The following is a 21,265-nucleotide window of genomic DNA, read 5'->3' as shown; positions in this document are numbered from 1 at the left end:
TGATTAATGCATAAGGAGGCCAGTGCCTTTGCTGTGCATTTTAAGATTACAAGTTAGCAGGGATTCAAATCTCCGTGGAGGAGCCTTGCATCCCCTCCCATCAGCCTCCTCGGCTCCCTCCTGGCTGGGACAGGGGTTGCTCTGCCTGAGGGGGCTGAAGAAAGCAAGGCTGGGCCTCCCCCACTCTCTGGCTTACCTTAGGCTCTACTCCTCCTCCTTCCCCAGGGACATGCACCCAATTGACTGTTCTGCTCAGCTGCTCCCAAATCTGGCCTCCCACGTATCTGAGTTCACCTGCATCTCTGCAGCCTCATTCATTCCTTCCTCCATTCAACACTTGTTGCCTGAGTCCTGGAGTGTCCAGGGTGCCAGGGCAGGAAGGGGCCCAGGATGAACTGAGCGGTCCTCGTGAACTAGCAGATAGGGGGGTTTCACAATACTGGGCAGTCTGTCCAGGTGCTGGGCCCAAAGTAGGTACCTAGGGGTGTGGTGGGGGAAGGGAGGAAGCTCAGGGAAGGATCCTGCTGCCCCTGTGCCACCTCTTTCATGAAGCCCTCTGCTCCCCTGCCAGCATAGAAGATGCACAGAAGTGGAGAGCAGGTATTGTTTTCATGTCCTCCTTCCTGCAAATCCCCAAACCCCTCACCTGCTGGGCAGGGACCTGAGGGGGCAGGAGTGAGTGTCCTGAGCATGGGCAGGCATGTAATCCAGTCCACTCAGCAGCCCATTCATTGGATGTGTTTATGAATAGTCCCATGGGGGCTGGACCTGGCAGCATGGGTGGGAAGGGCATTCAAGGCAGAGGAAATGTATGTGCAAAGCCACTGGGGTAGGGAAGCAGGTGGCAGGCCCCCACCGTACTGCAGCCCCTCCCTCTCAGCCCCTAAGTAGCCAGAGCTCCTAAAGAGGCTGTAATACCATCTCAGTTGGAGGGAGGATCCTAGGACTGGGGAGGCCAGAGAGCTCCCCACTGGGACCAGCACTGACAAGGGCCCTGCCCCAGTCCCAGGCTAGATGACCAATGTGGCAGGGGCCCTACCTCTTCCCCACCCCTGGCAGCAGGAAGGGAACTAAGCAAGGAGAACCCAGCCCTCAGCCTGTGCCAGGTTCTTTCCATGGAATCCTTACAACACCTTCGTGGGTGCTGTGCCATTTCATGGGAAAGGACATGAGGCACACAGAGGGAAGTGGCTGGCCAAGGCCACACAGCTGGTGAGCCAGACAGTGGAGCAGGCCTCACCCAACTGACTCTGAATCCAGGACCTCCACGCAGCATGGAGCAGGCAGGGCAGCCTCATCTGGCGGCTGGTCAGCCCTCCCTGGCCCCAAGGTCTCGGGCTTCCTCCTGACCTGAGTCTGATACCAGGTGGCCCCAAAGGGGGGTCCTCCTCTCTACACCTGCACAGGGGCAGCCCTGACGGATTGGCATCCCCATGGGCGCCTGGGTCGGTCCACGGAGCTCCCTTGGGCTCAGAGACTGGTCAGCTGTGTGGTCAATTCTTCTGGCTCTGCAGCCCACCCTCCCCCTGAAAAGGGCAGAGCTCCCCTTCGCCCCAGCCTTGCCAGATGCTCCTCTCTAAGCCAATCGATGCTAACCGAATGGCTCTGCTGGTCAGATAATGGCCTCAGGCCAGGCCGCCTGTGCTCCAAGAGCTACTGGCGCCTCAGGCCACTTGGCACTGTCCCTCTGTGCTGCACCCAAGTACAGGCCACTTCCTAGTGGGCATCCCCACCTCCTCAGCCTGGCCCAGCCCTGGAGACAAGGAAGCCAGCCAGGGCAGAGCTGGACTTCCCTCCTTGGCACCCACTGCTGGACATGGGGGGTTGGGCAGGGCAGCCAGTGTTTCCCTGTCCCACAGCACAGGGTAGTGGGATGAGCACAGGCTTAGAAGCCAGAGAGGCCTGGGTCCGTCCCATGTCCTTTGCTTATGTGAGCCTCATTTTTCCTCACCTGTAAAATGGGTATAATCCTTTAAAGTTGCAGCCTGGCCTACTCTGTCTGTAGATGCCTATATCTACCTGTTTCCTCCATATCTCCATCTGTCAAAGTCAATCTGTCCAAAGCTGAGCTGCTGCTCTCCCCCCCACAAGCCTCCTCCATCTCAGGAGAAGGCAGTTCCTTCATTCTGGATGCTCAGGCCAAGAACCTCCGAGTCATATCGACTCCTCTCTCTCCCTCTCTCACCTTACACCCAATCTGCCAGAAATCCTGTCAGCTCAACCTCAGAACTTACCCAGAATCCATCTGTTTCTCCCCGCCACCAACTCGATCTGGGTCTGGGCCACCATCATCTCTCCCGTGGACCAGCACAATCACCTCCTGAGTGGTCCCCATACTCCCACCTCTACCCCAACATCTCTGCTAACACAGCAGTAAAAGCGTGAGTCAGAGCATGTGGCCCCTCTATGGCCGCCATCACACTCAATTAGCCCTTACCTTACCTCCAAGTCCTTATCATGGCCCAGAAGCCCTCTGCCCCAGGCTGCTGCCTCTCCTCCTTCTCTCCCCCTCGCTGCCTCTCCTAGCCTCATTCTTCTCCTTGCTGTTCTCTCACAGGAGAGGCCTCTAGCCCTGTGCCTATGCTGTTGTTTCCTCTGCCTGGAGCACTTCCCAGGATATCTGCAGAGCTCCTCACCTCACCATTCTGGTCTCTCACCACCTCCCCTTCCCCAGAATTTTAAATGGGCTCCTTCTCTGTTTGCTTTTCCCCATTACATTCAGCCTCTTCTAACAAATGATATCATTTATTTATGTCTCTTATTTTCTGTCTCCTGCCAGAACAGTGATTTTTGTCTGGTGTGTTTCCTGCTGTACCTCCAGGGCCTAGAATAGTGCCTGGCACACAGTAGGTACTCAAGAAGAAAACCCTTGGGCCTGGCTCATAGTAGGTGCTCCATAAACATAGTGGTTCTTATTAGTACTGAGGCCTCCAGGGTCAGAGCAGATTCAGGATGGCTCCCTCCAGAGGTCCCCTAGGCCATCACAGAGGTGACAGACAGTGAGGGAGGACGTGCTCCAGGCCTGCCTGAGGTCGGAAAGGGGGATGGGTGACCAGTGAAGGTTTGCCTGGGACTCAGGGCATTCACAAGACGCAGGCGTTGTGTCAAAACTGGAAGTCCCAAACAAACCAGGACAAGTTAGTCACCCTAGCTGGGGGCCAGGACTGTGTCCCCAACCCCGCAAAAGAAAAAAAAAAAAATCTCTGGGCATAGGAGGAGGGGACAAACAGGCAGGCATAAATGAAGCATATGAAGCTTCATAAATGAAGCATATGAAGCATAAATGTTCTCCAGACACCAGCACCTCAGGCCCAGTGCCTGCAGCCTGCATGCAGTTCTGGGCTCAGACGGAGGCTGTCTATGCGCGTACACGTGCATCTCTGTGTGTTTATCTATGTGTGTGCACATGCCATGTGCACGCATGCATGCATGGATCTGAGTACACACGTGGGCATATGTAAGCACAGATCTGTCTCTGAAGGCCATCAAGGGGGCTAGCAGCCGGGCCCTTTCTTGTTGCAGCATCCCCGAGTTCCATCCTCGAGGGGGCAGGGCCCTCTTCTGAAGAGAGGTGCACCACCCCTGGCCTGTGGTGTCCCTGTCTTATCTCAGTGCTCACTCTGGCTTTGCCTTTAGCTCCCACTCTCCTCCTGACATGCTAAATTATGTACCCACTCCAGTCCCTTCAGCACACCAGGTTCTCTCTCAGCTGGCAAGTGGGCAGCCCCTTATTGGAATAACATTTTAGCTTTCATCTGCTGTGCCCAGTCTCCTGAGCAGGCCCAGCTGGGAACACCAGGTTAATTGGGCTGCCAAGCTCTCAGGGGGTCTTGTTGGATCAACCTCGGGTGCCTATCGTGTCTACCACCTCCTCACTGCAGGGGGTCCCTGTGTAGGGAGGGGTGGGGTGGGAGGCTAGCTCGGGCAGCTCTGTACCACAACTGCCTGGGCTTCCGAACAGCCCAGAGGGAGCACATTTCAGCTGGGCCACCTCGGGCAGGTCACTGACCCTCCAAGCCTTCAGTTTCTTAGTCTAGAATTGGGGTCAGGGCACCTGCCTTACTGGATATTGGAAGGAGGCAGTGAGGCTGTGCCCCTGAACTGCTAGCCCAGGGGGGCTACAAGGAGGGGCTCCCCAAGGGTGATGATTTGTTTTTCTGTTACTGTTATCAACGGGGGCTGCTACCCACCCCCTTTGAGGTCTCCCAACCCCCAGGGACTCTGGCTTTCGCCCCACTCACCCTGGTGCTCCAACCTAAGCAGCTTGGCAGAAGGACCTGAGAGATTAGACTCTGAGGTGGGGCTCAACCCCAAATTCAAGTTCCCTGCCAGGCCTCAGCTGCCCCCAGGGAACAGCAGATGGGGACAGGGTTCCCCTATATTGTCCTTTCTCCCAGTCCATCCATCCCCATCTGGAGCTGCCAGCTGTCTGCAGAAAGCTCAGGGCATGTGGACTCTATCTTCACCTTGTGAAGCCCCCACCATGAGGCTCATCCAATGTGTTCCCTGTTACCCAAATTTGCTCTTCGGTTTGGGGGCCCCAGAAATTGGGTTATGGCACCCCAGACTCCAAGACTGAGAGCCAAGGGCCTCTAGAGCCAGCTCTTCCTAGGAGGTTTTGAGAAGGCTCTGGGCCCCACCTCGTCCTTCCTCCCAAACCACAGCAAAGAGTGGACCCACCAGCAATTGAAACCACAGGTATCTTAGGTGTGTTCAGTGGGGCAGGGAAACCTCTGTGGGGGTGGGACTGTCTTCAGGGGCAAGTGTCCATTGAGATGCATGCCGGGGGGCTCCACCAAATCCTGACAGCCCTCGCATTGGGCAACACAAAACAGGAGCTGAAACCCAACCTTTGATAAGCAGGTCCAGAAGTCCCCACCAGAAGCGCCTGCTCCTAGTCCCTGGAATAGCCAGCCCTTTCTTGTTGTCATTGAAAGGCATTCAGAACTCACATCTGGGTGTTGATCACCCTGTTCTGAACCTGTCTCCCAGCTCCTTCATTCATGCGAGAAACAGCTCCATGCTTGGTGCTGCAATAGTAAGCGACACGGCTCCTTCCTTCATGGAACTTACATTCTGGGGGTGGGGGCAGGGGGGAATGATTAAACAGAAGATACCAGACAAGTTCAAACTGACAAAGGGTGATAGGTGCTGGGGACACAAAGTGGGGTTAAGATTGAGGCGGAAGGACTGACGTTAGTTTGTGTGCTTATGGAGGGCCACCCTGAGCAGTGACACCTGAGCTGAAACCTAAAGGATACGATAACAGCTTTCTAGGCAGCGGGAACAGCAGGTGCAAAGGCCCTGGGACAGAGCTGAACTTGGTGTGGAAGAGGAAGAGGGGCAGGAGATGCAGTCAGAAATGCAAGAGGCAGGCCTTCCAGGGCCTTAAAAGCCTCAATAAAGAGTTTGGATCTAATTCTGGGTGTAGCAAGAAGCCACTGAAGAGCCTGAAGTAGGAGCGACAACATTGGGTTTGGGGGACTGCCACTGGAACATGGGTTGAGGGGGAGCAAGAGGTCGAGGCAGGGAGGGCTGTGGTTATTATCTGTGAGAAATGTGGGTGACCTGGAGGGGGTAGGGACCACGGAGACAGATGTGGGGCAGAGGACAGATTGAGAAATGTCTGGGATATAGAACTGACAGGACACACAGATAAACCAGTGTGAGGGAGGGGGAATGGGAGGTCCACGGGGTGGCTCTGAGAGGATGAGGGTACAGGGAGACTGAAGGAGCCTCGGCAAGCAGGCACAGGGGCCAACAAGAGCTCTGGGGAGCCTTATAGAGATGTTTACTTGGTGGCAGCTGAATGTACAAAACCAGAGCCCAGAGGCGAGTCACACACTGGGGAATCATTGTCATAGAGATGGTATTTCAATTCGTGGGAATGGATGAGGTCACCCATGAGAGTCGAGAGAGAAGAAAGAAGATTGAGGCCTCTGGCAACACAACAATTCTGAAGGAATGTGAAGGAGAAGGAATGGCCAAGGAGATCAGAGGGAAGCCAGGAAGTGTGATGTGCAGAAGCCAAGAGTGCTTCAAAAAGGAAGGAGGAATCAGCCCTGATGAGGGCTGCTGAGAGTTTACATGAGGGCAGAGAAGTATCCCGTTGATTTGGCACCATGGAGGTAATTGGTGATGCTGGAAAGTTCGTTTCAGGTAAAAAGGTGGGGGCAGAAGTCACCGATTGGTGAAGAGTGAATGGGAGAAGGTATTATGCTAAGTGAAGTAAGTCAGACAGAGAAAGATAAATACCCTATGATTTTACTTATAGGTGGAATCTAAAAAACCAAAATAAATGAACAAACAAAACAGGAACAAACTCATAGATACAGAAAACAAACTAATGGTTGCCAGCTGGGAGGAGGGCTGGGGGGATGGGTGGGAAAGGTGAAGAGGATTAAGAAGTACAAATTGCCAGCTACAAAATCAGTCACAGGGATGTAAAGTACAGCACAGGGAATATAGTCAATAATACTGTAATAACTGTTTGGTGCCAGATGGGTACTAGACTTACCGTGGTGATCACTTCATAAAGTTATAAACGTCTAATCACTATGTTGTACACCTGAAACTAATATAATATTGTATGTCAACTACAATTGAAAAATAAATTTTTTTTTAAATGTAAAAAAAAAAAAGTGAATGGGATATGAAGAAAAGGAAACAGCACTGTTATCCGTCAGGACGGGCTATGGTATGCTGATGGGTATGTGACCCCAGAGTCCCAATGGCTGACAACAAAGGCTGGTTTCTCTGCAGGCAGGACAGCTGAGGCTCTGCTCAGGGACCTGGGGGGAGAGCACATCCTCCACCCAGAATGCTGCCAGCTACACATGACATGGCCAGCTACTTACTGGCTCTTATAGCTTTTGTTGCACGAGACACGTGTCACTCCTGCTCATGTTTCACTGGTCAAAGTCAGTCACGTGGCCCAGCCTGTCCTCAATGGGATAGGGAAGAAAACTCCCAGGGGAGTCAGGGAGCAGCACTGGTGGGTACCCAAAAGCTACTCGTCCAGGAAGCTTGGCTGTGAAGGGGGCACAGAGTCTGGGGAGGTTGTTCATTTTTAAAGATGGAAGAAACTAGAGTCTGTTTGCATGCTCATGAGCATGATTCAGGAGGAAAAAGAGAGAAAAGAAAACAAACAACAACAACAACAACAAAAACCTGATGCAGTAGGAGTGAGAGGGCCAAAGACCCTGAGATCCAGAGCTCCCGAAGGCACACCTCCCGAGCTGTCACAGAAGGGAATGCAGCGAGTGCAGATGAGAGGGTGGAGCTGGCCCCTGAGAGCTCCTGTTTCCTCCATGAGTGAAGGTAGGAAAGAGGGTGAGAGTTTGCAGAGAGAGAAGACGAGTGTATCAGGCATTCCGAGTGCTGGGAAATCAAGCTACCCTAGCCACAGGACAGGTTTGTGGGGACCAGGAAGTAGTTGTTCACAAACACAGGTCTCCAGGGCCCACTGCTCCGGCCTCTGCCCTCTTGCTGGATGGTTAGACTTATCTGGCCCCTCCAATTAAGTCTGCTCATGTCGCTCCCCTAATGCTGACAGGGCATTAGCTCAGCCAATATTTACTTCACCCCTTCCTCTGGACCAGGCACCATGCCAGGAGGGCTCTGGGGACAAAAGACCCAGTTTCTGGCTTCCAAGGGCTGACAGTCTTCCCCAGATGACTTCAGGATTGTATGTTGGGGACATCTGCCTTTTTTTTTTTTTTTAACCTAGCCACTAAACTCTCTTCCTGTATTTTGGGAGATCTCCCAATTTATGTAAGTGAGCCTTTCCCTCCCTGTCAAACCTAAAAAGGTCAAGCCCTCACTTTCGAAACCTCCTTTGCAGCGTGGGCAAAACCCACAGCCTGGACTCAACCACTCCACACACCTACCCCAGACACAGAATGAGGAGTTAGTGATGCAAATAAGCAGGGACCCAGCAGGATCTATGCTTTCAAGGATGGCAGCAGTGGCAAAACCAACAGGGACAGTGGCTGTGGTGGGAACATTGGCCGTGCAAGCGTGGAGGTGTCTTTGTCTTCATTTGGAGCGCTGCTCCTGCCTGGGTACCCCCCAACCCTCTGGAAAATCTGTGAATTACCGAATATCCTTTAAATAAATCTGCTTTTTGTTTAGTCAAGGCTGGTGTCCATTGTTTGCAAATAAGAGTCCTTACTAATGTGAGGTCCCCTCCAGCTGAGCATGGCGTCCGAGCCCATCATGGTCTGGCCCTGTTCCCCCCCATTTCTATCTACTCTCCCTCACTCATCTCTGCTCAGGGGCTTCTCACTCCTCTTGTCCTGCCTTCTTGAGGGAGCAGCTCCCCAAGTTCCCTCAGCAGGTGATTCAGGAGGCAGGGCTATCAATCAGTGGCCAGACTCAGCCAATGAGACTCTATCCTAAGAGGTGAACCTGAACTTGAAGTAGAGTGATTGGGCTGGAGCTGTTGCACCCAGGTGTGGCCATTCTGAGGATCCAGCCCCAGGAGTTGTTTGTACCAAGTCCCCACCCACCCACCCAGAACCACCCTGTTTCCTGCCCTCCCCAGTGGTGGGCTGTTCAGCTTCTCCTTTGGGGCCCATTTTCTTTCTGCAGAGGTCCCCTCAACACCCTTCTTCCTGGCTATCAGGATCCTTCATTTATCAGGCAGCCATATACTCTAGAGGATCTGGGCTTCTGCCCAGCCCAGGGAATGTGTCTTCACTCCACTGTCAGTGATTGGTTTAGACAGGAGCATGTGACTCCATTCTAACTAATGAGACACAAAGATGGTCTGCTGAGCCACCATATTTTGACCATGAGGGGCCCAACCGAAAGGCCAAAGCCAGCTTGGCAAGGACTACAGAGCAAAAAGATGGAGAGAACCTGGATCCATAATGACCTTATTGAGCTAATAAGCCAATCAATCCTGGGATCTGCAAACTCTTTGGTATATGACAAGATAAGCCCTCTTCTTGTTTTACCCATTTTGAGTTGGGTTTTCAACTACATACAGCCCAAATTGTCATAACACACCTTCCAATGAGTTCCTCTTTTGCTTAGCCAGACTAGATTTCTCTTGCTTGCAACCAAAGAAGTCTAATGTATGTTAGATGGTAACTGCATGACTCAGCTCAGACAGGACCTGCTCCAGGAAGCCTCACCAGATTCCGCCTTCCGTATTAGCACCTCCACCATCATCAGTGTTCCCTTCTTGTAGCGCTCCCTCCTCTCACAGCACTGCCCACTCCCTTAAAATTACCTGTTTCCACCCTCAGAGATATGGAACTGCTGAAGTGTCCAGTGGGGGCCTGGTACATAGAGCTCATCCATGCATATCTGGTCGATGAGTGAATGAATGAATGAGTGAATGAATGAAGTAGCTGATGTGATTCTAACCAAAAGCAAAGAAACCTGGTGCTTTCGTTAGCTGATGGGGCCTTATTGCCAGTAAATGTAGTTGTACAATAAGTTTTAGCTGCCAGAGGACCCACTGGACACCTCAGGGGAGACACCTCATGCCTAAGAGAATAAACGAGTTTACCAGGCATTTCAGGCCTCGCCTCCCAGACCCCTCTTTTGACCCCTCTATAGAATCTCTCCTGACTGGCCACTTAAGATGCCCTGTAGGGAATATATCGCTGATATTCTGTGTCTTAAAATAAACAATGGGCTCAGGGATGTTCATTTTCTTACTCTCTATATCTTATACATACATACATTTTGATGTATGCATTTACTATTGAATACAAGAAATAAGTCATGCAAGAAAACCAAAACAAAACCCTGCAGAGTCCATTTGAGGATCTCAGGTCCCAGGCCTTGAATTGCTTCCTCCTCCCTGCTGGTCTGGGCCCTGGACTCTCTGCAGGGACCCACCTATGGTCAGCCACCGGCACATGACAGCCTCTGGCCCGAAGCCAGGGGGCTTCGGCCCAGGTAGCCCTCAGCATGGCATTCCCAATATGGTCCCCAATATCTATTTTCCCCCATAAGGTCACTCTTCATCATTTATTTCAATTTAAAAATAATACTTGCCAATGGTAAAAAAAAAAAAAAAAAAAGTATAGAAGTAAAAAGGAAGAAAAATCACCACAGTCCCATTACCCTTGACAACCATTGACAGTGCCATGCTGTACTTTCTTGTAATACGTCCTCCATTTATGTAGGGATATATAAAATTTAAATAAAAAATTTATTTAAAACAATAAAAATTGGAATTATGCCATATAGGCAGCTTTGTATCTTGTGTTTTCTGCTTAACTTAGAACATTCATTCATTCATTCAGCAGCTCTCCAGGTGCCTGCATCTGAAGGCTCTATACTTAGGCCGCCATGGGCGCCCAGCAGGCAGAGTGACCCCACACTCCAGGAGAGTACAGTCTGATCGGGAAACACTCATCAAATAGCCACAGCGATATAAAATCGCACCTCATAAGGGAGTACAGAGAGAGAGATCCAGGTAGCTGTGAGAACTGTGGGGCTCCTCTGGCCAGTGGGGGTGGGAAAAGTGGGAGTTCAAAGATTGAAAAGGTCTCCACTGGGGCGGGTGGAGATTCTAGGCAGAGGGAACAGCATATGCTAAGGGTCTGAGGCCAGAGGCAACACTCAGTTAAGTAACAAAAGAACGGTATGGTTAACAGGCATGATTTTTAGAGAATGCAGGGTATCCTACTCTATAAACAGACTATAATTTATTTATCTGTGAAATATTTAGATTGTTTCTCATTTTTTTACTATTAACAAATTATCATGGCAAAATTGGTAATATTAGTTGCCTCCCAGGAGAGTTACTGGAAGCTCAGGGACTGACAGGTGAACTTTTGATTTACTACCCTGTGAATGTATCTATCGATTCTTTCATTCTTTTAAGAGTCAGTTAAATTAAAGTTAAATAATATCGGGATGAACATATTTCTGCATAAAGCTTTGTCCAAATTTCTCTTTCCCTAAATCAGAGATTCACTGAGTCAGACTTTTTTTTTTCTTTAAGTGTGTTTTTCCAAGACCCATCAGCTCCAACTCAAGTAGTTGTTTCAATCTAGTTGTGGAGGGCGCAGCTCACAGTGGCCCATGTGGGGATCGAACCGGCAACCTTGTTGTTAAGAGCACAGTGCTCTAACCAACTGAGCTAACTGGCTGCCCCAAGTCAAACTCCTCTTGATGCACAATGACAAGTCACCTTCTGAAAACTTTAGCCCATAAAGCCTTTTTTTTTTTTAGATTTTATTGGGGAAGGGGAACAGGACTTTATTGGGGAACAGTGTGTACTTCCAGGACTTTTTTTTTTTTCCAAGTCAAGTTGTTGTCCTTTCAGTCTTAGTTGTGGAGGGCACAGCTCAGCTCCAGGTCCAGTTGCCGTTTTCTAGTTGCAGGGGGCACAGCCCACCATCCCTTGCGGGAGTCGAGCCGGCAACCTTGTGGTTGAGAGGACACGCTCCAACCAACTGAGCCATCCGGGAGCTCAGCGGCAGCTCAGCTCAAGGTGCTGTGTTCAATCTTAGTTGCAGGGGACACTGCCCACCATCCCTTGTGGGACTCGAGGAATTGAACTGGCAACCTTGTGGTTGTGAGCCCACTGGCCCATGTAGGAATGGAACCGGCAGCCTTCGGAGTTAGGAGCATGGAGCTCTAACCGCCTGAGCCACCAGGCCAGCCCCCCCATAAAGTCTTAAGTTCAACACCCAGAAAATCACCAACTGTGGGGACTGTGAGAGACTTGACCTTTTCCCTCTGTTTGTCTTCCCAACTAGACTGTGAGCTGCACAAAAGAGACAAGAGCCACGTGCCTGGTATGAAGAGGAGAGCTCCGGGGTGGAGAAGCGAAGGAGGTCGATGTGTGTTGAATCTCTGCCGTGTGCCAGACCTACCCATCTGGGAGCATCCACATACATTCATGGAATGCTCCCCCCAAAAACTTATTGCAAAGGTATTCACATCCCCATTTTGCTGGTGAGAAAAATAAGGCTCAACAGAGTGTGGTGATTTGCCCGAGATGGTGGAGCCAAGATTCAAACCAAGATGGATCTGGTTTGAACAATGGGAGGAGAGTTCCCTGTCCTTTGAGGCTGCTGCCCCCTCAGAGACCCTCTCCCAACCTCTCCCCATCCAGCACCCAACAGGCAACTCCCCCACCTTCCGTGAACAGTATCCTTGCTCCCTTGCCAATAACTTCATTCCTCTCGCTGTGTTCATTATTTATTTCCTCCTCTTGTGCTTCACACTCATGAGACTGGGAAAATGGACAAGGCAGATGGGGAAGGAAGTGGAAATTCTGTGTAATACCATCGTCTGTATCACAAAACTTGTCTTAAGTGCCAGCCCCAGGGATTTGCTGGAGTTGGTGTGACAGAGGTGGGGCTGAAGGTCACATTAAATTGGACTAGTAACCCCAGGGGGATACTTGAAAGAGGTTGCTAAAGAAAGCCTTTCCGGCAGGAATGCTTGGCAGCTGAGGCAGGGCAGGCAGCTTGCAGGCCAGCGGCGAGGTCAAGCTTTAGCGGGGCTCGGTGGTGACAGGCCTGGGTTCACACGTCCTCCCCCAGAAACCTGAAATCTTGCCTTTTCCCCCCAATAATGAGTTGGTATAAAAATGGATCTTGAATAAAATTGTCTGCAGTTTCCAAATTTCAAACTGCATTAGTCAAAATATATCAAATTTCCATGTACTGACTTACCACCTGCTCAAAATCTGATCCTTTTTTTCAGCTGGAATATATTGAAATATGAATCACCTCCTGAGAGGAAAAAGGGAAAAGAAAGTGGAGGGAAGGCCCTCTCAAAATGTGCCGGTGGGCAAACTGGAATCCTGTGCTCCTTTGGGCCCCCAGACTCCCCCAGCCTCCTCCCGACAAAGGCTCTTTGGTGGCCCAAGCCCCTTGGCCACTTCCCCTTGACACCCAATTTCTAGCTAAAACCCTCATGCCCTGGGCAGCCTATGCCACAACAGTGCAGACAGAACACGATCATTTCAAGTCTGCCGACCTTTTCATAAGCACCTACTATGTGCTGGGCGCTCACTACGACCTCTAATCATATTGCTAAATTCTGACAATGGCTCCTTTGTCCCCATCTATTCACCTCTTAGCAGCACTGGACACAGCTGGCCCTCCGTTCTGGAAACACTTTCTTCACTTCTGAGACGGGGGCTCTGCTGTGTTTTCTCCTGCCTTGCTGGCTGCTCTTCCTCTCTGCTTGATGTCTACACACTTGATTCCCCAGGGCTCAGCCCTGGGACCGTCTCTCTTCCACAACTATACCAACATCCAGGGCAGCTCACCCAGGCCCAGGTGTTAAATACCATCTCCATGGGGAGGAACATCACATGTGTGTCTTGGTCCTGAATTCCAGACCAGCCCACACAACTGCCCACCTGACATTACCATGTGAACAAACTCAATGCGTCCTGAAGGTGTTTGCCACACAGACTTCCCCTTCTCAGTAAACAACTCGATCCTTTTGGTTGCTCAGACTTTTCTGCAAATGAACTTGGCATTCTCCATTCCTCCCTTTCCTCTAGTCTCTTTCCCTTTAATCCATCAAGACCTATTGGTTCTGCCTTCAAAATAGATCTCAAATCTGTCCATGTCACTCTATCCCCACTGCCCACACCCTGTCCCAGCTGCCATCATCTCTTCCTTGGGCCACTGCAATGGCCCGCTTATCTGGTCTCCCTGCTTTTACTTCAGCCCCATCACCATCAATGGCCCTCACCACAGCCCCAAGGATCTTCAAAAACAGTAAGTGTTATCATGTAGCTTTTCCTGCTTGAAACCTTCCAGTGGCTTCTCATTGCACCAGAATAAAACGCAAACTCCTTACCAATCCACAACGTCCTCATGCCCAGACCCCACCCTCTCCAGCGCCATCCTCTCTCATTCTCCCTGTCACTAGCCCCATGAGCCTTTCTGCTCCTGGACCACCGCAAGCTCATTCTTACCTTGGCAGTTCTCTGCTTTATGGTAAAAATACACTAAACATAAAATTACCATTTTAATCATTTTAAAGCATACAATTCAGTGGCATTTAGTACGTTCACAATGTTTTGCAACCATCACCACTATCTAGTTCTAGAACATTTCCATCATCCCAAAGGAAAACCCATACCCATTAGCACTCACTCCCCATCCTCCCCCCACCCCCCAGTCCCTGACAACCATTAATCTGCTTTCTGTCTCTGTGGAGTTGCCTATTCTGGATATTTCATACAAATGGAAGGATATGATATGTTTGCATTGACTGTTCCTGCATGAACCACTCCGCCCCAGGCCCTCGCACGACCACCTCCTTCTTAGCATTCAAGCCTCAGCTAGAGCACCACCTCCCTGACTAAAGCAGAGGCCCCCCCCACCAGCACCAGTCACTCTTGATTACATAAGCACTCTGCTCTATTTCCCTTTTAGCACTTAACACTCCCCGAGAGTACTTGTTTAATTATTTGTTTACATGTTTATTGTCTTTCCCCTTTCTGCTTCTTCCCTGCAGTGTCCCCAGGCCTCAGGACAGTGCCAGGCACCTGGGAGGCGCTCAGCAATTATTTGCAGATCGAATGAGCAAATGCACTGTCGCTGTGATGGAGCCGACTACGCGGCTGAGGAAGGGAGGAAGCAGCAGTGCTGCCAGGGAGTGGAGGAGTCACAGAGGGAAGGCAGCCCCTCCAAGGGTGAGTAGAAGCTCCTCTGGCATTTGCAGGGTGGGGGAGAAGGCAGGGATTGCAAGGGGGAGGAACGGCATGGCCAAAGGCCTGGAGGCATGAGGGGACATGTCCACTTTGGAGTCCTATGCTGTCTTCTCTTCTAGTTTGCAATCTGTCCCCTAATTGTTTCCCCAGACTCCTTCGGAGGGGAGACACAGCATATGTCTGGGAATTGGGTTTGATACAAGATGCGAAGTACTGAGAGGGAAGAAAGGACGGAGTCTGTTTCGTTTGTTTCTTTCCCCCCAGCCTGGTCCTAGCACGTGCTGAACACCCACACAGACACAAAGGAAAACAGACTGGTTCCAAGTTTTCTGATTTTGAGTCATTCTGCAACCACCTTTAAGAGAGATAGGGTTCTCACCTGCTTACTTGCCACATTTCCCCAGGGTGGGGGGGTCTCCCCAACACCCTGCTGCCCATTTCTGAGCAGTGAGAGGTTGAGAGGTGCCCGGGAAGGGGTGACACACTTTGGGGGGTAGTGGGGCGCTGTTGGTGAAGATGGGCATCCCAAAGACAGAGGGCAGAGGATGAAGCCCTTGCATGGTAGGGACCCTCTGGGGGAGGTTAGGGGTAGTGCACCCTGCTTGCATGCTTTTCCTTTGAGGGAAGAACCCCCTCAGCCCCAGCTGCCTCCTTGCTTGGCCCTGGAGCTCTAGTTTGTGGGAAGAGTGGTAGGAGATGATGGTACGAAGGCCCCAGCCCTTTGGTTTGGGGTCAGTGGCCTGTTACGAATCTGAGCCCTCCCCACATATCTGAAAATACAGCCGCGCCATTCCGCACCCACATGTTGACACCCAAGAAGAACCAGATTGCCATTTATGATCTCCTTTTTAAGGGGGGGAATGATGGTGGCCCAGAAGGACGTGCACACGCCTAAACACCCCGAGCTGGTAGACAAAAATGTGCCAGTCTCTCCATCACCAGGCTGTGTGAAGCAACAGTTTGTCTGGGGACACTTCTACCGCCACCTTACCAACGGGGCATCCAGTATCTCTGTGACTACCTCCACCTGCACCCCCCCCCCCAATCGCGTCTGTCACTTTGCGCTGCACCCAGCCTGAGGCTGGCAGGCCAAGGCCCAAAGGTCTGGAGGGGGATCGACCTGCAAGACTCATAGGAGGGGAAGCTGACGGAGACACCCAGAGACCAGCGCTGCCTCCAGGTGAGGCTGGGGCTGGGTGAGCAACGGAATTCCAGTTCAGAGGCGGATTTGGTTGCGGACGTGGTCAACAACCTCAGTAAAGCTGGAGGGATTCTTTTGTGTTGATCAAACTTGTGGCCAGAAGATAAAATTTTAAAGAGAGAGAGAGAGAGAGAGAGAGAGAGAGAGAGAGAGAGAGAGAGAGAGAGAGAGGGCAAAGTAGGAGGAGATGATGATGTTTATTATAGACAACGGTCAACTGTGTTTTGAGGATGGGGGGGCCAGAGCTAGGATGGACCTAGGGCCCCCATGGGCCCTCCCTGGCCTTATCTTTCTGGGCTGAGCCACCGGCCCCTCTGGGCACTGGGCTGTCTGTGAGCTTGCATCCTTCATTCCTCCTGATCAAATCAGGCTTGACTGACCCACGCCCTGTGGCTCTCGGAGTCCCGGAGGAGAGGCCCTTCCCCAAAGCTGGGAGGCTCATGAGGGCAAATTCAATTGTGTGCAAGGCAGGAGCCATTAACCTGTCTGTGGACCTAGTCCTGCCCTCTCTCCCCTCGGACGGCTGGGCCTGTCCAGGCTGCTCTGAGGGACCCCAGCCTCCCACCACCCCAAGGGCCCCCTGCTGTGCTCCTGAGCTGTGCCCGTGGCTCCCATGACCCCTGCCTCTAGATCAGAGTGGATTTTGAGCCAAGAAGGAAAACAAATCTGTAGGGTATTTGCTCCCTCTTCAGAGGCAAGCCTGGTTCTTGGCCCTTCCCACCCTTCAAGCTTCTGGGTACAATTTCCCTTGGGCGTCCTAACGGGGAAGCAGCCCTGGAAGCAGGTGGGGCCTCTGAGCTGAGAATTCTGAGGTCTCAGTACCTAGCATGTGGTCTAGAGCTGCGCTGTCCAGTGTAGCAACTGCTACCCAAGAAGTCTTCTGGAGACTGGAAATGTGGCGATTTCAAAGACTTAGTATGAAAAAAGAATGCTTGCTATATTGATTACATGATGGAATGATCATATTTTTGAATATATTGGGTTACATAAAAATATTTTAAAACGAATTTCACCTGTTGCTTTTTTACTTTTTTAAAATGGCTACTAGAAAGTTTAAAGGACACGCAGCTCACATTTCTATTGAACAGAACTGTCTGCAGTGATGGGCATGGGCTCCAGGTGGGGACATCTCCTTGGCCCCATGCCTTTGGGGGAGAGAACAGGAAGAGGGCCAGAGCAGAGCGCTCCACAGGGTGGTGCTGCTTGGAGAAAACCAGTCCCGACACCCCTCAAAGGGCTCCCCCAAATGAACGCAGCTAGAAAACCAGTGATTCCCACACTGAAGGATGCGCCCTGAAAGGTCCTAAAGACACCACTAGGAAGGGGTGTGGCCTGGGGTGGAAGCAGGGGAAGGGCTTCGCTGTCATTCACTCCTTCCTCCAACACAGCACAGCTGGAGCTCCTGTCTGGTGCCAGGTGCAGCACAGGACCTGTGGACGCAGCTGTGGGCAGGACGGACCTGGGGGCTGCCTTCCAGTGGCCCAAGCTCTCATAGGAGCAGCAGGCCCACACATAGCTCCCTGTAGCCCCTGGGGAATAGGGGCAGTGGCAGGGGGAATGCCCAGGAATTTGAGAGCCCCAGGAGGCAGAGAGCTCTGAGTAGACAGCACATAGAACTCAATGGGAGAGTTGGTGTAGCAGGTCCGCAACCTGAAATGCCACAGACCTGAGAAGGGAGACAGGAAGAGAGAAGAGGTGAAAGAAATGAGACAGAAGAAGGAAGAGCTGAGAGAGAGAGAGAGAGAGAGAGAGAGAGAGAGAGAGAGAGAGAGAGAGAGAGAAGCAAGGCATCTATGAGGAGTGTAGGGAGTTCTGGTGCCAGGAACTGACAGGGTTACACTAGGAGAAGGGTCTGAGTGGCTGGTGAAAGGATGGCCAGAATGGGGCCACAGAAGCCAATCGGAGGAATCTGTCTGAGAATGGGAAGGGGGGTGGGGGCAGTAGGGGGCTGCCCAGGGAAACATGCCATCCCTGCAACAGGGAGCCATGGGTGGCACCACATGGGGACAGGCTGGGCGTTTGATGGAGAAGGAAGGAGCTGTCATGGGACTGCTGGGCAGGCTGGGCTTGGGCCACTCTTGTCTCTTCTCTGAGACCTGCCAGGAGCCCCTGAAGGGATACACAGTGCTCTTCCCACGGAATAGGAGGGTGGGTTGGGAGCACTTCTGAGTGGGTCTAGCTGATCCTCAAGGGTGCACAGGGCAGAGCTGGCCTTGGGTCTCTCCCAGTTGGCTCTCCTGGTGAAGACCCCTGCCACACTCTGCCCCCACTCCAGGCCTCAGGGACACACACCACCATGGAGGACTGTGGCTTCTGTCTCCCCCCTCACCCCCAGAAAGGGACAACATGTTCGTGTTCCTGCTTCAAAGCCCAGAGCATCCTTTTAGACTCTCTGCTAAAGCTTCCACTTCCTGCCCAAGAATGGGGCCAGCTCAATGGCGCAGCCAGGATGAGGAACAAATCAGGAGCTCCTCCAGAGCTAATGAGTGATCCGAGCCTTTGGCTCAGGTCAGCAGCCCCCACCAGCTTCCTCGGTCCTCGTGATGGCTCATTATTCCAGCATTCCCGGGAGATAGGCGGAATTTTCCCCAACATTGCCTAATTACATTCCGGCTCAGTGATACAGCGACACGTGTCCAAGCCGCACACAATTCCCAGGAAGACCAAGAGGAGAGCATTCCCGCACAGGGTGTGATGCAAAGTTTTTAATCTTGAGGTGTGCCTGGAGAGCTGTTACCTGGAAGCGACACCCCTCTCCTCTCAGGAGCAAGCCCCACCCTGGGTGACTAATAGAACTAGACCCAAGCCACAGAGGGGCGGATGGAGGAGTCTTTAGAAGGAGGACAGATTGGGGGCTGGGGGGGGGGGGAAGTGTGCTTCCTGACCGTCTGCCACAGAGGACAGGAGCTGGAGTCTCAGAAGCGCGTCAACTTCACAAAGGCTCCCCTGGACTGATTGCTTTGCTGTGCCAGGTGGAGACTCTCAGCGTGTCTGTGAGGCCCTATCTGTGTGGCCCCAAGTCTCAGGGACTGCACACACTCACTAACAGAGCCAAGGGACACTGAGTTGGACGCGGAAGCTCCTGGAAGACAGAGTAGGCTCCTTTGCCCCCTCCACCCTCTCCAGTCCCTGTTCTGTTCACCCAGGGGTGTGAACTGGAGCCCCTGCAGGTCCCTGGCTCTCAGTCTTAGCTGGTCCCAGCACTGCGGCCGCCCCAGCGTCATTCTTCATCTTCACGGCTTCCTCTCCCATCTGCTCAGCGGCCAGTCCAACCTGTCCCTTTCTCCTTCAATCCCTGCCCTTGGCTTCTAGGACTAAGCCCCTCACCTCTCAGCATGCGCATTCAGCCTCTGCCTGAGGTTGGCTCTGATCCCACCCTCTCCTCTCTCCTCAACCCAAGGTTTCCATTTAAGTGCCTTCAGGGGCCAAGCAGGACACTGCAAAGGGTGAGAGGGGCAGGTAGGAAGGGGCAGGTAGCAACCTGGAAGCCAGGCCCATCTGGATAGCCCCAGGCTCCGGGTACTGCTCCCCTGCTGAAAGAGGGGCCCTAGGTTATTAGGTCTTTGGGTTTTGCCAGAGGCTGGGAATCAGGATTTTTACATGTAATTGGTTGGCAGCAAAGTCTACCAAAAAAAAACCACTGTGTGGGCCAACACAGCTCCACCTGCAGTCTGATTCTGCCCGAGGCAGAGGTTTCTGACAGCTGCCTCCCTGTCTGCTGTGCCCCCCGCCCCCAGCGTCTTCAGTTCTCCACCCCTGCTGTAGACTGCTCCCTCTCTGCCTGTAGACATGTTCAAGTCTCTCCCATTGAAAACCAAACGGTGCCTAACCAAAATCTCCCCGCAGCTACTGCCTCTCTCTTCCCCTCATAGGCAAACGGCGTGAAAGGTCTGTCTCCCTGCACTTCCTTTCCCTTCTCTCCTTTTCTCTTCAAGCCCCTGCACCTGGAAGTCTACCCACTTCTCACTGGCAAATGCCCTGCTTATGCCCAAATCCAACAGCTTCCAGTCCCTCTCAACTCTCCTGTCCCTTGGGGCAGAGCGCCCCTTGCAGTCTCCTCCTCCTCAAGTTTCCTTGACACGACTCTCTCCTGGGTGGACTCCAGTGTGGGTCTACTCCACATTCCCTCTCAGCTCCTGTCATGGGCACCTCTTCCTCACCTCATTTTATCCACCTTGGGGCCTTGGGGCCCAAGGTCCTTGGGGCCACCAGGACCCATGCAAATTCATCCTCTTTTTAGAGCTCTCCTAGCTGCAAATCTGAATCTCCAGTGACTCCCACCCATGTTTCCTGGAATTTCCCAGACTCTTCCCACTGAGCATTCCCAAAATAAATATCACCCCCTCCAAACCGCCTCCCCTCTTCCTGGGTCACCTTCTTGGTGACCACCAACTCTCCAGTCTGCACAAACCTGAACTCTGCCCCTCTCCTCTTCCCTACAGTCCAGCTCATAACATCCTATGGTTTCCATCTCTGGAACTGCCCCATGCGAAAGCTGCCCCCTCACTAATCTCCTGCCCTCCCCCTTGCCCCTCTCCATCTTCTCCATCTAGGAGTTTTTCTTAAACTCAGCTCTGATTGTATCACTCCGGACATCTGTGATCCTTCTTTCAGGAGGATGTCTGATTGTCTAGGGCCCTGGGCCCTAAGTTATACCACTCACCGCCTCCCAGGAGCCCAGCCAGGTCAGCCTGTTGCAGCCTTTCATACAAGCCCTGTTCTCTTCCCTCTCCAGGCCTCAGACCATGCTGAGCCCTCTGCCTGGGATGCCCCTCCTTAACGTCATCTTCCTGCTAATTCCCACCTGTCTTCAAACTGGCACAGGTTGGATGGGATCCTCCCCACTTTGGACCTTCATGTTCCTTCAACATGGCCTCATAATTGTCAGTCTGCACGCAGGTATCTATTGTTATGTAAGAGTCTAAATATACAACAGGCAATGCCAGACCACACAGAAAAAAAGAACTCTGACCCCCAATTTGCAGTATCCAGCCCAGGAAACCATCCCATTATCTACAGTAACCATCCCAAGAAGCCAGCCTGCTTCTCGTAGGAAGTAAACCTGTAGGAAATCAGACCACATCTCTAGCAAAAAAATCCAGGAAGCCAAACAGTAACCCCTGTGACAATCAGCCCTAAATGGCCGGGACTTGATCAGCTTCCCTAATTTCTGTCCTCACTTTCAACTTTGGACCAAGCAAAGAAAACCAAATATGGTCCCCTAACCAATCACAGAGGACGTCCCCTCCGTGCTAGTTGGCCCGCCTCCATCTCCCTACTGCCAACGATCTCCAATCAGGGCAGACCTGAAGCCTTCCTTTACTTCTACTGTAAACCTTGCCACTCCTCCTCCTGCCTTTGAGCCTCTGCCAACATGTAGGTGATGATGGCTGACTCCCTTGAATAGT

The 21,265-nt window shown here is 52.1% G+C and overlaps 1 protein-coding gene and 1 pseudogene across 5 annotated transcripts in view; one reads left to right on the top strand and one right to left on the bottom strand.

The window, feature by feature from the left end:
• Window positions 1-21,265, bottom strand: part of RTN4RL1 (reticulon 4 receptor like 1) — a 67,793-nt gene that overhangs the window by 6,460 nt on the left and 40,068 nt on the right. The window lies entirely within an intron of this gene.
• LOC109460276 (small ribosomal subunit protein eS10 pseudogene) lies at window positions 9,821-17,184 on the top strand (annotated as a pseudogene). Its single transcript, XR_016022849.1, has 2 exons — window positions 9,821-14,638; window positions 14,807-17,184. The product of XR_016022849.1 is annotated as a small ribosomal subunit protein eS10 pseudogene (transcript).

This window comes from Rhinolophus sinicus, chromosome 12, assembly GCF_057876585.1.
Source record: "Rhinolophus sinicus isolate RSI-liver-muscle chromosome 12, RSI-T2T, whole genome shotgun sequence".
Taxonomy (NCBI): Eukaryota; Metazoa; Chordata; class Mammalia; order Chiroptera; family Rhinolophidae; genus Rhinolophus; species Rhinolophus sinicus.
This window is presented reverse-complemented; position numbering and strand designations above follow the sequence as displayed.